Source organism: Echinops telfairi, unplaced genomic scaffold, assembly GCF_000313985.2.
Source record: "Echinops telfairi isolate 266 unplaced genomic scaffold, ASM31398v2 ScPeMD7_70;HRSCAF=299, whole genome shotgun sequence".
Lineage (NCBI taxonomy): Eukaryota > Metazoa > Chordata > Mammalia > Afrosoricida > Tenrecidae > Echinops > Echinops telfairi.
Window position 1 is genome coordinate 64497536 of NW_022103968.1, and position 14188 is coordinate 64511723.

Consider the following 14188-nt stretch of genomic DNA (forward strand, 5'->3'; position numbering starts at 1 on the left):
CCGAACCAAAAATCCAATTTGAGGGGGAAAAAACAACACCTTAATCTCATGCCACATCTTGCCATGGACACAAAGGGGTGACAAAGGGGCGACATCCCTCTTCAGTCTAAGCACCACCCTGGTCCAGACAACACGCAGTGCTTGTGTTTGTGTGGTCAATCATTCATCATTGTGCTGTGTGTGTGTGCGTGCTACATTTGGGTTAAATACTGTAACCTTGGCTCCAAAGAAAATTACAGTAGAGTTAAAGAAAGCAATCACTGTGAAACTGGAATCACGTCGCTGTCTGTCTGATTTGGCAACGGAATACAAGATGGCTTAGTCGACATTATCAATATCTGGGGCGAAAGGTGAGAAATCGTTGTTAGCCACCAAAGAACGCAGACCATGGAAGAGGTTCCAAAGTTCCTGTGAGCTTGGATCCATCACAAACAACTCGATGGCCAGAGGGCTGAAAGCCTGCATGGGGAAGTTATAAGTGTAATCTGGGGCCTCAGAATCAATTATTTGGTTTTCCATGATTTCTCATGGGGAAAAATATGTTCAGTTCGTGAAACATTCGGTGTCTGGACATGGATTTGGACAGCCAAGGTACCGCTGTGGGTGCTGAGTTAGCACTGTCCTGGCACTTGTGGGTAGAAGGTGCAAAGCTCAGGCGTGCTCTCTGGAGTCAGCCTGCCAGGACTCTCATCAAGGCCCCACCTTCTCTCAGCTGGGTGACAGCGTGGGCTCGGCCTGGATGACACAGGTCTGGTTAGCCACAGGCATCTGTTCTCCTTCTCTCCGTTTCTCCTTGGAGGAAATACCCCTGCCCTCTCTCCCTTTCGTTTCCTGGGTACCAGTGAAGCTGCGGGTCAGGCCCATCACTTGGCCTGTGTGCTCACTTGCTCCCCCAACTGTCCAATGAGAGTGAGTCCTGGGACTTGTGCTGCAAATGACCAAGAAGAGGCCTCTTTTACATGGGACCAGAACTTAGAATACCATGAGCCCGGACCGCAGAAGACCATATGCTTGATGCCCAGCAAGCAAAGGCCGAGCCGAGTGATCTAGAGAGATGACTCCTGTGGACATTCGATTGATTCTCCAGGTCAAGTAATGCCTGGATTGTTCAATTTCCAGAGCCAGGAAATCCCCTGCCAAGCACAAACCGGTTTGAGTCAGCTTTTCTGTCATTTGCATCAGAATGAGTCCACAATTCACTTGGTGAACTTTCTTAACCGCCCTGAACTTCAGTTTCCTCATCTAGAAAATTGTTGTAGAAAGGTCATTGTGGGACCCTGGGAAGTGCGGATCCGAGTAAAGTGTTTAAGGTTGCGCCTGACAGGGTAGACCCCACAAAACAAACTCACCTCCATGGAATTTCTTCCAACTAATAGGTGACCCTAGATAGGGTTCCTCAAGGGGGAGTGGTTGGTGACTTTGAACCACATGGTTAGGAATCCAGCATTTACCAGACGGCTCCACCAGGCTTCTTAGGATAGGGTCCGAAAAACCAAACTCACTGCCATCCAGTCCAACCCTCCTCATAGCGACCCCACAGGGCAGGGTAGAACGGCCTGGCTGGCTTCTAAGACGTCCCTCTTTATGGGAGAGGGAATCTTTGCTTTCTCTCCAGGAGCAACTGGTGGCTTCAAACCGCAGACCTTTTGGTTAGCAGCCCGACACAGAGCCCCAAAGCCACCAGGACCCCATGTAGAATGGGGTCGGCCCTCCAAAACACCAGCTCTTAGATGATCTTTACGGGGTTGTCAATCACCTGATGGGTGAATTGTGGCCCCCAGAGGGAAACTGCCAGTCCTTATGACTCTGTGGGACCCCTAGAAATGTTGACCGGGATGAGGGAGGAACACCCACTGAAGGGAGGGCTGCCTAAGTCATCCAGGTCACAGGGGCACCAAGGTTGTCCTTGGTATACCGTCTGATGTGAGTACAGCACTGGACAGTTGAGAGAGTCTGTCCCCACCAATGACTGCTTCTTCCATGTAATTCTCCCAGTTGAATCAAGCCCATATGAAAGATGAGGAGTGGGGGGCTGGCTCTGCTCCTCCCGGACACCTATTAGTGCTGCCACCCTGGTATAGTCTCTGCCAAGCCTCGGCCCTAACCAGGCTCCACTGTGACTACTAGATGGGGACTTTGGAGGCTACGTCATCGGTTTCAAAGGGCAAAAAGGAGTCACAAACTGCAAGGCTTGGGCCCCTTAATCCTTTTAGGGAAGGCCAGCCCAGTCTTCTTGAATCTGCTGTCTCCTGCAAAGGGAGCCTTTCCGAAAGGTCCTGTTTCCCCTTTCTGATTGCCGGCAGTCTGGGCACTACACCAGCTCACAGCGCTTCCCTCACCCCAGGGAGTCTGACGCAGTTTTACTAAAGGAAACCACGCAAGTCTCACAGCTTGGCAAGACCTTTCCTTCCGGCCAGGCCAGGATGCTAGGGTGTGGGGGAGGGTGTGAACGGCAAGCATCTCCTACTTCCCCACATAAGCACCAGCTTATCTGCCAGACTTCTAGCTGAGAACTGAGCTCACCTTGGGTTTTCTCACGGAGCCTTCTTGAGCTTCAGTTTTCTTGTCTGTAAAATGGGGACATTTCGTAGTTAAACTCACTGCCATCAGTAGTGATCCTATAGGACAGGGTAGAACTGCCCCTTTGAGTTTCTGAGACTGTTATTGTTAATGGGAATAGAGAGCCCTGTCTTTCTCCTGAGGAGCAGTTGGTGGTTTCAATGTACTTAGGAGCCCTGGTGGTGCTGTCAGGGAAGCATTGGACTGCTAGCTCCAAGGTCTGCGGTTCAAACCCACCAGCCATTCCATGGGACAAAGATGAGGCTGTCTGCTCCCGTAAAGATTTACAGCTTCTGGAAATAGATCTACAAACATATAAATATATGTTAGGTATTAAGGTAGCAGATTGACATTGGGTCTTGCCTCAACTACTCCCTCAATGCAAGAACACTTTGTTCTAATAACCTGGCATTCCGTGATGCTCACCTTCCCGACATGATTGCTGAAGACAAAATGGGTGCATAAGCAAATGTGGTGAAGAAAGTGGATGGTGCCTGGCTATCAAAAGATATAGCATCTAGGGTCTTAAAGGCTTGAAGATAAACAAGTGGCCATCTAACTGAGAAGCAACAAAGCCCACATGGAAGAAGCACACCAGCCTGTGTGATCAGGAGATATCGATGGGATCAGGTATCAGGCATCAAAGACCCAGAACAACAGAAAAAATCATATCAATGTGAATGAGGGAGAGTGCGGAGTAGAGACCCAAAGCCTATCTGTAGAGAATTGGACATACCCTTACAGAAGGGTGTGTTAGTCTGGGTATTTTATAGAAACAAATCCATAAAACCTCATGTATAAGAGAGAGTTTTATATAAAGGCTAAGCACACATTCAGAAAACATCCCAACCTAGTGCTGCCCAAGCCCACAAGTTCAACACTACCCATATGTCTGACACCAATCCACAAAGTCCTCCTCCATTTCACAAAACATACGCTATGACGCCAACTGCTGGAGGAAAGCCGAATCAGTGAACATGTAAGCATTTTAAGGCTGGCAGGGGTCTCCACACGGCTGCTCTAGCACCTAGGGCTGCATCGGGGTAGGTCCATGTGGTTTATCCTCAGGGATGTCTTTCAGGAAGTGAGCCTTCCCAGCTGAAGCAGGGAACTGGGTAAGGCAGCGGCACCCTAGTCCGACCATCAGAAAGCAAGAGACCTGAGAACTAGAAAGGCGAGACTCACTGAGCCATTTATCCCTCCGCCCTTCAATTAACCCCACATGTGTTTATCAGCCAGGTTGGCACAATAAACTAACTACCTCAAAGGGTCACAATGAAGAGCCAGTCAGGGTACTGTATAGCACTGATGAAACATACAACTTTCCTCAAGTTCTTTAATGCTTCCTCCTCCCCTCCCACTATTGTGACTCCAATTCTACCTTACAAATCTGGCTAGACCAGAGCATGTACACTGGTACAGATAAGAGCTGGAAACACAGGGAATTCAGGACAGATAAACCTCTCAGGACCAATATTGAAAGTAGCGATACCAGGAGCGGAAGGGGAAGAAGAGAGGAGAAAAGGGGGGACCGATCATAATGATCTACATTTACCCCCTCCCTGGGGGACGGACAACAGAAAAATGGGTGAAGGGAGACATCAGTCAGGGTAAGACGTGAAAAAAAAAAAATTTATAAATTATCAAGGGTTCATGGGGGGGGGGGAAGAGGAGTTGATACCGAGGGCTCAAGTAGAAACAAATGTTTTGAGAATGATGATGGCAACAAATGTACAAATATGCTTGACACAATGGATGGATGGATGGATGGCTTGAGATAAGAGCTGTACGAGCCACCAATAAAATGATGGGGGGAAAAACAAAAGAAGATTTACAGCTTCAGAGAGTCTCTGAGTTAAAACCGACGATGGCAGGGGGTTTGGGTGAGAGAATTACGGAAAGCGAAGTGCATGCGATCACAGCATAAGACCCAGCACAGAATAACAGGCGTTCTGCCCCGCTGTCCCCAAGGACGCACGTCTGAGAAACACTCGCTGCTAATGACGGTGGAGGGGGGATTCGAACCGGGTCTTCTACGACCCCAAGCCCAGATCGCGTCCACTGCCGGAGCGCTGGCGGAGCCTTTGCCTCCCGGCCCTCGGGGCGCCCGCCCTCCCGGGGCGCCCGCCCTCGCAGACGCTGGACTTGCTGGGAAGGAACGCGGCTTCCTTCCCGCTCGTCCACTCAGCTCCGCGTCGACCCAGACCTTGACCCCGCGGAACCGCCTGCGCAACGGGGCCTCCCGTGACTCACGCAGGAGTGTGATGGGCATGAGAGGCGGGATTTGGGTGCCCGTGGGTCCCCCAGGGGAGCGAGGGTGAGCGTCACACCCACGGATCCTCTACCGCAGGGCTCACCCTGCCTCCCTCTGGTTGGTCCCTCTTGATGACGGAGGTGGGAGCTCCACTTCGATGGCCAATGAGGAAGCTCACAGCATGCTGCTAGTTGCCGTGGCAACAGGAGCTGCATCTCCCTTCCAGGGCTGAGCCATCTCTCTCTTCCCTGCATCAGCGGTTATAAGGTGTGGCCCAGCTCTACCTTTGAGTGTCGTGGGGGTCGGAAGTTGGGGGACGAGTAAGATGCGAACCCTTGACAAATACGCCAACTGTGTTGATGGGTCCCAGGGCCCCACGATTGATCAGAGAAGGCTGCCCACCAAGCAGCGTTCAATGATAAGGCCCACATGACCCCGGTTTACGGCAGTGGCGTGGTCAGAGCCCCACAAGGGCACACCTAGGAGGTGAGGCAGTGCGTGAGACAGCAGGTGGTTAGGAACCAGATTAAGGGCTTCTAGGACAGGCCCACCCAGAGGGTGGGGGACCAACCGCAGTAGCCACACTGGATTGTGTACCTCACGCTGTCCTGGGCAGGAAGGGAGAGCCAACGGTCACTAAGGCCATCCCCAGCCTCAAGGCAGCTGGCTCTGGGTCTTAGGTCCAGTCACGACCTGTCTGGGACATTCATTAACCTCATACCAGAGGTGGGTCTGCAGAAAATGGCGCCCGTGGCAATTAGTTTTAAATGGCTGAATGATCTCTCACAGGCCAGCAATGGAAACTGCCATGGCGAATAGAAACTGTGTGTTGGCGCCCCCACCCCCAAGGTGGTGCCCAGGGCACGTGCATACCTACCATACCCTAGCTATGCCTCTGCTCACACTCCTCCTGGGACAGAGGAGGTGATCGGGTTCATTACCCCCATTTCACAGATGGAGAAACCGAAGACTGAGTGGTCAAGTGCCTCACCCTTGGGCCCTGGGGCCTGGTTCGGCGCACAAGCAGGGCTCGCCCTGGTGCCGTGGCTTGTTGTGAAGAAGCAACAGCTCAGACTCTGCCCATTTTTTGTGCATGGTGGGGATGCCCAGGCCAACTGAATCCCATCAGATGAGGAAGGTGAGTCAGGCAGAGAGCCTTCGCCTGCCCCCGGTGGGCCTGTGCGTGTATGTGTGTGTGTGCAAGCTGATACTTCCTCTGCTTATCACCCTGGGGGTGAATCTAATGGCCCCCATTCCTGGCCTCATGAAGCCCATCCCCTTCGGGTGACAAATGTCCAGTGACCTCCAGTGTGACAAGTGCTGCAGGGTGACACTGACAAAGAGCTCAGTGACAGCACAAGAGAAGAGGGCTTCGATCTGCCCAGAGAAGCCAGGAAGACCTCCTGGAGGAGGCAGCCTTTCTGATGATACACAACACTTTAGACAGAGGTTGCTAGACAGACAAGCAAGGGAGGGCATCTCAGACAAATGGCCTCAAACAGGACCATGTGCCCCACAGTTGAGGGCTTTCTGCTCCCTGCTGGTACTCAGCTACGCTTTCCTTAAACTGATCGATTCACGGAGCTCCCCAAGGAGCACCATCTTTCTGTGACTCCGGTTCTCCAAACTCAACAGCAGCCCAAACTGACCTATGGTCCCAGAGGTCAGGACAGTAGGCACAGGTGGCGACTGGATGGCCCCACCGAGGGACCCTAGGGGGTGCTGATGATGTGCTGCTTCTTGATCTGAGCACGCAGTCCCCAGGCGGGCTCCTTTGGTGAACATCTGCCCAGCCACATGTCTGAGCCGTGTTCACATTTCTGTCTGCAGATTCTACTTCAGGAGCGCTGGTGGCACAGCGCTGAAGCACTCAACAGCTAACCGGTCAGCGGTCTGTAGCGGCCAGCCGCTCCTCAGCAGAACGATGCAGCAGTGCGCGTCCATCGGTTTGACAGCTTTGGGAGCCCTCTAGGGTCAAGATGAGTAGAAATTGTCTGGACCGCAACAGGGTTTAAATTCTACGGCAGGGTTTGTTTGTTTTTGTAAGTTGATTGCCTCCTACAAATAGCGTAAATACGGTAACTAAAATTTCATGGTGATCATTGAGGTGGTGCAGAATATGCTGTGTATATTTCAGATTATTCAAAAATGACAACAAGACATGTGAAAGTCTTGTAGAGAATGCCCAGGAGTCTCCAGGGAGAGGAAGCAGGTAATGAGCTCGGCTGCTAACCAGAAGGCGGGAGGTTCAAGTTCATTCGGAGGTGCCTCAAAAGGAAGTCCCAGTAGTTTGTGTCTGACAGAATCACCCACTGGAGCCTGTGCAGTTCAACTCTACTCGCACACACGGAGTTGCCAGGAGTCAAAGTCCACTCCACCAGTCCCTAGTTTGGGGGACACTCAGACTCCAGAGAACTCGTCTCTAGATGCCAGCATTGAAATGCTCAGTCCTAGAGCTGGAAAACTCAACTCATTTCTGTGGAACTGACTCTAACTCTTAGCGATCCTCTGGGACAGGGTAGAATTGCCTCTGTGTGTTTTTCAGACAGCATCTCTTAACGGGAGTTTACTGCAGAGCAGCTGGTGGTTTTGAACTGCTGACCTTGTGGTTAGCAGTCCAGTGTGTAACCCACTAGCCACCAGTGCTAGGAAGAGGGTAAGAAGCTTGGAGACTCTTCCTGAGGCACAGGGTGGTCACCACCCTCTGTGATCCTTCAAATGGGTGTGCCTGGCTGGCCCTGGGAGGCTGAGGGGCCTACGAAGAGGTGACCTTTCCTCCCAGACTCCCACCCAGCAGGGATGGCCAAGAGGCAGGGCCCTGCAACGGTGGGTCTTTCTGGTTCCACGTGAGCTCCTGGAGGGAAGTGGGTGTCTCTCATGCCTGGGTCCATGGTGCCCAGTCTAGGGCCTGGTACACAAGACGTTTCTGAGGACCTTTCCTGCCAAGGCTCCAATCTTTCATTAAAAATGGGGGGTGGGGTGCTGGTCTGTTTGGAAAGTAGTGAGTTCCCTGTCACCAGGGGTGTTCAACCACAAGCTGGCAGACCACTGAAGGTCTACATGGGATGAGAGACCCAAGGCGAGATTGTACGGGAGAGCTCCTTGTCAGTCCTTTTGTACGGGAGAGCTGAATACGGATGGAGATTGGGCCCCAAGGGGGTGGGGTGGGGAGGCCGTGAGAATAAACAGGAAAACCCAGACCTGCCTGCCCATTGGTCCCGCCCAACCAAGCTGGGAGATAGACTCTTCCAGATCTTAGCTGCCCAACTGCTCACATTGGCTACTCCTGCTCACCCACCCCCATCCTCCTTCCTCTGGGACTTTATTCCTCATCCCTGCAGGATTCACCCTCTCCCCTACTTTGAAAAGCAGCCTCCTTGTTTTGATTTTCTTGTCTCCACTCAGCAGTTTGTTTCTCAAATGATCCTTATGATTCCTCTTCTGAACATTGTGCTACCAAGAGTAGTATTATGTGCCCTATTTTTTCCTTTAGAACAATGCTTTGTTTTATTAACTTGGCTTTGTTCTAAGCAATTCTATTGGTGAATCCTGGACTTGACATGTCAGCTTTAATTTTTTCCTAGCTCACATTGAATTTTAACAACAATGTCTGTTCTTGTGTCACCTAGAACCGTCGGGCCTACCGTCACCCTTGCACGCAGCCATGCGATGGTCCCGGTGGAGGAGCAGCTATTATTTGTGATTAATAATCATAGCCTCGTGGGGGCCAGCCTGAGTTGTATACCTCTTCCCCATGGCCACGGTCTCGCTCGCACCTCCCAGTTCTTGTACCTTGGGGATCCCTGGCCTCATTGTACACGCAAGGAAGATGAAGCTAAAGGGTCCCTCTAGTTGACCCGCCCAGGGTCACATGGCAACTCAGGGCTTTGGTTTTGATCCAAGGTTCTGGAGACGCCTAAACTAGCATCAAGGCAACAGGCCAGCGGGACTTCTGGGTCTGCAGTGAGACTCACCAGAACCACAGGGTGGACACCGCATACAGAGTTTGGGCTAGACTCAAGGAAGGACTTCCTGGTAAGATAAGTTTAGACATCAGAGCGTGTGGCTAAGGAAGGGTGTGGACTACTCGGCTCCCCAAGTCCTCAAAACAAGATAAAGGTGAAATTACCCCGCTGGACTCATCGCAAAGCGCTGCTGCCCGGAGGCAGGAGAGTAGACTGAATGACCTCTGAGGCCTCCACCAGCACCACCGATGTGTGCACTGGCCACCAAGGCAGGCTGCGCGCAGGCGTGCCCATGGCTCTATGTGAGACCCAGGACCGGCAGGCAGGGAGACTCCATGGGAAGGGAGCTGGGAGAAAGCTTGTCTTGGCGCCTGCCCCTGGGAGGAGGGCCAACTGCAGCCACAGACAGCGATGGGGAGCAGACAGCCCTCAGGGTGAGGGCAGCATTCTCTCACACCCCCTTCCTGCCCTGTCCTGCCGCTCACCAGACCTCCAAAGCTGAAGTCCAAGGACCCGGCTGACCCGCAGAATTACTGAGCCTGGTTGAGCTGACCAGGCCCAGAAATCTGCAGTTCTTCAATGCCCTTGAGGCCTTCTGTTTGAAACCCCTGGAGCTAAGGAGTTGGGGGGCTACTGACTCGAGGCGCTGTCTTTCTTGGGCCGCCGGAAGGTAGCTCCTTGGTGGTGCACATGACTGAGCTGACCAGAGGTCAGAGGCTCAAGTCCCTCATTAGCACCTGGGAAGAAAGGCCTGGCTGTCGCTTTCCCAACCAACCAGCCTGGAAAGCCCCAGTGGAGCATCGATCTTCTTGGACATGGAACTGCCATGAGTCAAAAGCAACTTGATGACACCTGTTTTGCCCGACCCCCCACCTCCCGCCCCCTAAGACAGGTCTAACTGCAGTTGCAGACACAGCGTCGGGTCAGGGAGGTGGGATGTTTGGGGAAAGGGCTCCTCCTTCGGACATGTTCAGAGGAAGCACAGTAGCTGGCAGAGGGAGGTCCTGTTCGAGCATCGGGCCTAAAGCGCTCCCTTTGGTGAGCAAGGGAGGCTGGTGCATCTCCTGACAAGACATCAGGAGAAGACATTGCGTGGCTCCCCCAGACCCCCGACAGACCAGCTGTCAGGGGAGGCAGAGGGAGTCCAGCCAGGAGGGTCTGCCAGCGTCCTGGGGGCTTGTTGGTCTCTGTTTCTCTCCAGCCCTGACTCACCTTGGGGTAAGTCAAAACCCAAACCAAACCCATGGCCATCAAGTGGACGCCAGCTCACAACTTACAGCTCCATAGGACAGGGTAGAACCGGTCCTGTGGGTTTCTGAGACGGCAACTCTTTATGGGAGGAGTAAGCCGCATCTTTCTTCCCAGAAGTGGCTGGTGGTTTCGAACTGCTGGCCTTGCACGTAGCAGCCCAATGTGTGTGTGAGTAGGGGCTGTGAACTCTGGTGGACAAGAGGGGCTGGGACACAGTGGCCAGGAGGCAACTGACCCCTTGGCAGAAAGGCGCCCGTGTCAGCCAAGCAGGACGGGGAAGACACGTCAGCCCCTCTATCAGCCTGGCTCAGATCCCAGCCTCCTCCTGCCAACCCCAGAGAACCCAAATGGACAGGACTGGAGGGGCATCTCAGAGACACTCCGTGCCGAAACCACAGACGTTGTTTTACACATACCACACTCGAGCAGGCTGCACAAGATCCCTGACCAGGGCAGGGTATCCTGTGAATAGACTGTCTCCCTCCTTTCTTTGCAAGCCTGGCGTGATGGCGCCGCTCTCGGTCCCCCACCACGTTTATTCTGCACCCCTTACCTGGCCCGTATGGCGTTCTGGTCGTTGCGCTTGCCCCTGAGTATTCTCACAGAGCTGTTGCTCCTTAGGACAGCTTTGGGGTCTCCGTGCCTAAGCCAGGGTGCAGCTCAGAGCCAAGGTTCAGGCCACGTGTACACATTGGGGCCTGTGTGACGGGTCTTGGCACTAAGGGTGTGCTGCAGGGGCAGTCTTGGGGGCCCCAGGTGGTTGGGAAGGCCGCCAGGACAGGAGGAGCCGAGATATGTATTGCGGTCACAGCCAGCTCAGCTAGTCTAGAAGAGCAATCAGGGAGGGGCATTCTGACAGGGACCCGAGGGGAGTCAGGGGGAGGGCTGAGGGTGGGGGCCGAGCCCTCGAAAGTCTCCTGGGCTCCTTTCCTGCTCAGCTGGCCCCCAGGCCTATATCTGTGTCCTCTAGGAGGCCAGGGTGAGAGGCAGGGGCTCCGGTTACCATCAGGAGCCGAGATGAGGCCTCACGGGTGCCACTTCTTCCAAGAAGCTGCGGTGGCCGCAGGAATCCGCCTGGCCAGGGAGTTGTACGTGTTTACACTGGTGTCAGCTGTGGATGACACCCTGGCTCCTGCAACTAGCACCCCAGGAAGAACACTCTCTTCCTCACAACGTGTCCCCACTCCTGTTTGTCATGTTTATGGGCATCAGGTGGTTGACAGAGGCATCCACACCCACAGCTGGGAAAACAACAGCCCCGCTGTCCCTGGCCAGTGTCCCCCTGGAGGCACCCGCCCGCCTGCACCTCCCTCCGTGCCCCCGCTTCTGTCCCTGCCCACCCCAGCCTCTTGCTTGCCCAAACTGTTGTTTATCAACACAGACCTGAACATTCTGCTGCGAGCCGCCTCCCACACCCTGCAGTCAACACGCTCCCACGCGCCCGTTCTCACTGTGCCTGCCGGCCCAGCGCCCCTCAGAATGCACGCTTTCTCTGCGCGCGCTCGCACGCATGCTGCCCACAGACCCCTGCTGGAGGGCCCCTCACTTGCTAGCGTGTAGTCTGGTCTGAGGATGGGGGTGCTGGCTACCAGCGGGGCAGGCTCAGAGGATCAGCCAAGAGCACGGGCATGGAGTGCATGCTCAGTAAAATCAATAAGCCGCAGCCGCAGATGGGGTGCCCTGGCTGCTCCCCCAAAGGTTGGGAGTTCAAGCCCATGCAGAGGTGCCTACGCAGAAAACTTTGTGGTGTTGTGTCTCTTCTGGACCTGCCTGTCGGTTTTCCTCTCCCCTGCCTGCCTGTCAGGGTACCTCATGGTCCCCAGCTTCCCGGCTGTGTGACCTTAGCAAGGCCTCCCCTGCCCACTTCTGATGTCCTCACCTGTGATGTCCCACCATGGCAGGTGAGAGAGGCTTACATAGTGCTTTGGAGTCCAGTCATGCCTGGTCCCAGCTGCAGGGAATTGTGGGAGAAAGGGATTTGGAAGAGGGTAACAGCACAAAAGGTGGCCTGGAGGGGCCCAGGTTAAGGGGCTTGGCTGTCAACCAAAAGGCCAGCTGTTTGAACCTACCAGCCATTCCCGTGTGTGTGTGTGGGAGGGGATTGGCAATCAGCTTTGGAAACCCGTCCTATAGGGTTGCTGTGAGCCAGAGGGGGTGGGAACAGGCAGAGGGGATTTCCACCAACACCATCTTTCCTTGTGGCCTTGGTCAATCCTCAAGGCGAGGTCCCTGTTTCTGGTCTGGCCAGGGTGAGCTTCCACTGAGAGGCTGCATGGGACCCGCTCAAGCCGGGCTAAGGCCTCTGACCACCCTCCTTATGTACAGTAGCCCGCCTCAGCAGGGCCCTCTGGACACACAGCCCCTTTCACACTGCCAGGGATGTCCCCCCCACCCCCCCACCTTCAGGCTTCTCCTCGGCCTCCTGTTCCCTCCAATCCCTCAGAGCACAAGTGAGCAGGTGGCTCACGTGGGTAAGTGCCTGGCTATTAATAAAAAGGTTGTTGATTAGAAACCTTTGGAAGATTAGGAAGAATGGCCTGGCGACCTGCTTCTGAAGCCTTCAGCTGGAGAGCGGCTGGTGGGTTCAAACTGCTGACCTCAGGGTAAGCAGTCCCAGGCCTAACCCACTCGGCCTTATCTACTTTGAGAAACAGATGTGTGCGCAGAAGAGAGGAAACAGGGTGTGACGGAGGGGGCACCCTGCTGGATGGAAGCCCATCCTGCAGGTGGCAACTGTTCCTGCGCCAGCCACGGACACAGCCCATCTCCGTGAGGGCCTTCCTCTTGTTTGCCACCCCTCCACTGTACCAAGCATGATGCCCTTCTCCAGGGACGGGTCTCTCCTGGCAACCAGTCCAAAGGATGTGAGATGAAGCCTTGCCATCCTTGCCTCCAAGGAGCACGCTGGCCCTACTTCTTCCAAGACAGATTGGTTTGTTCTTTTGGCAGTCCATGGTACTGTCAGTATAGCCTTTGCCAGCGCCACAATTCAAACGCTCGATTCCGTCTGCCTTATTCAATGTACAACTGTCACATGCATACGAGACGATGGAAAAGACCATGGCTTGGGTCAGGCGCACCTTAGTCCTCAAAGTAACACCCTTGCTTTTCAAAACTCCAAAGAAGTCTTTTTAAAATCATTTTATTGGGGGCTTGTACAACTCTTATCACCATCCATCCATCCATTATGTCAAGAACATTTGTTGCCTTTATCAGTCTCAAAACATTTGCTTTCTACTTGAGACCTTGGTATCAGCTCCTCATTTTCCCCTCCCTTACAAACCCTTAATAATTTATAAATTATTATTTTTTCATGTCCCATACTGTCCGACGTCTCCCTTCACCCCCTCTTCTGTTGTCCGTCCCCCAGGGAGAGGGTTATATATAGATCCTTGTGATTGGTTGATTGGTTCCCCCTTTCCAACCCACTTTCCCTCTACCCTCCTGTTATCACCACTCTCACCACTGGTCCTGAGAAGTTCATCTGTCCTGGATTCCCTGTGTTGCCAGCTCTTATCTGTACCAGTGTACATCCTCTGGTCTAGTCAGATTTGTAAGGTAGAATTGGGATCATGATAGTGGGGCGGAGAGGAACCCTTTAGGAACGAAAGGAAAGTTGTATGTTTCATCGTTGCTACACTGTACCCTGACTGGCTCGTCTCCTCCCTGAGACCCTTCTGTAAGGGGATGTCCTGTTGCCTACAGATGAGTCTTGGGTCCCCACTCTGCACTCCCCCTCATTCACAATGATCTGGTTTTTTTGTTCTTTGATGCCCGATACTTCATCCATTCGGCACCTCGTGATCACACAGGCTGGTGTGCTTCTTTCATGTGGGCTTTGTTGCTTCTGAGCTAGATGGCTGCTTGTTTATTTTCAATCCTTTACGGCCCCAGATGCTATATCTTTTTTTCTTTTTTTTTACACCCCTGCCCCCCCTATATCTTTCGATAGCTGGGCACCATCAGCTTTCTTCACCACATTTTCTTATGTATCCACTTTGTCTTCAGCGATCATGTCAGGAAGGTGAGCATCATGGAATGCCCGTTTAATAGAACAAAGTGTTCTTGCATTGAGGGAGTACTTGAGTGGAGGCCCAATGTCCATCTGCTAACTTAGTACTAAACTGATAAATATATGCACATAGATCTATTTACCCAT

General features: G+C 53.4%; 1 long non-coding RNA gene across 1 annotated transcript; it reads left to right on the forward strand.

The window, feature by feature from the left end:
• The first annotated feature begins 5780 nt into the window (after positions 1 to 5780).
• LOC123521803 lies at positions 5781 to 6898 on the forward strand. The gene is made up of 2 exons (XR_006680143.1): positions 5781 to 5951; positions 6644 to 6898. It is a non-coding gene; the product is annotated as an uncharacterized LOC123521803 (long non-coding RNA).
• The last annotated feature ends 7290 nt before the right edge of the window (positions 6899 to 14188 follow it).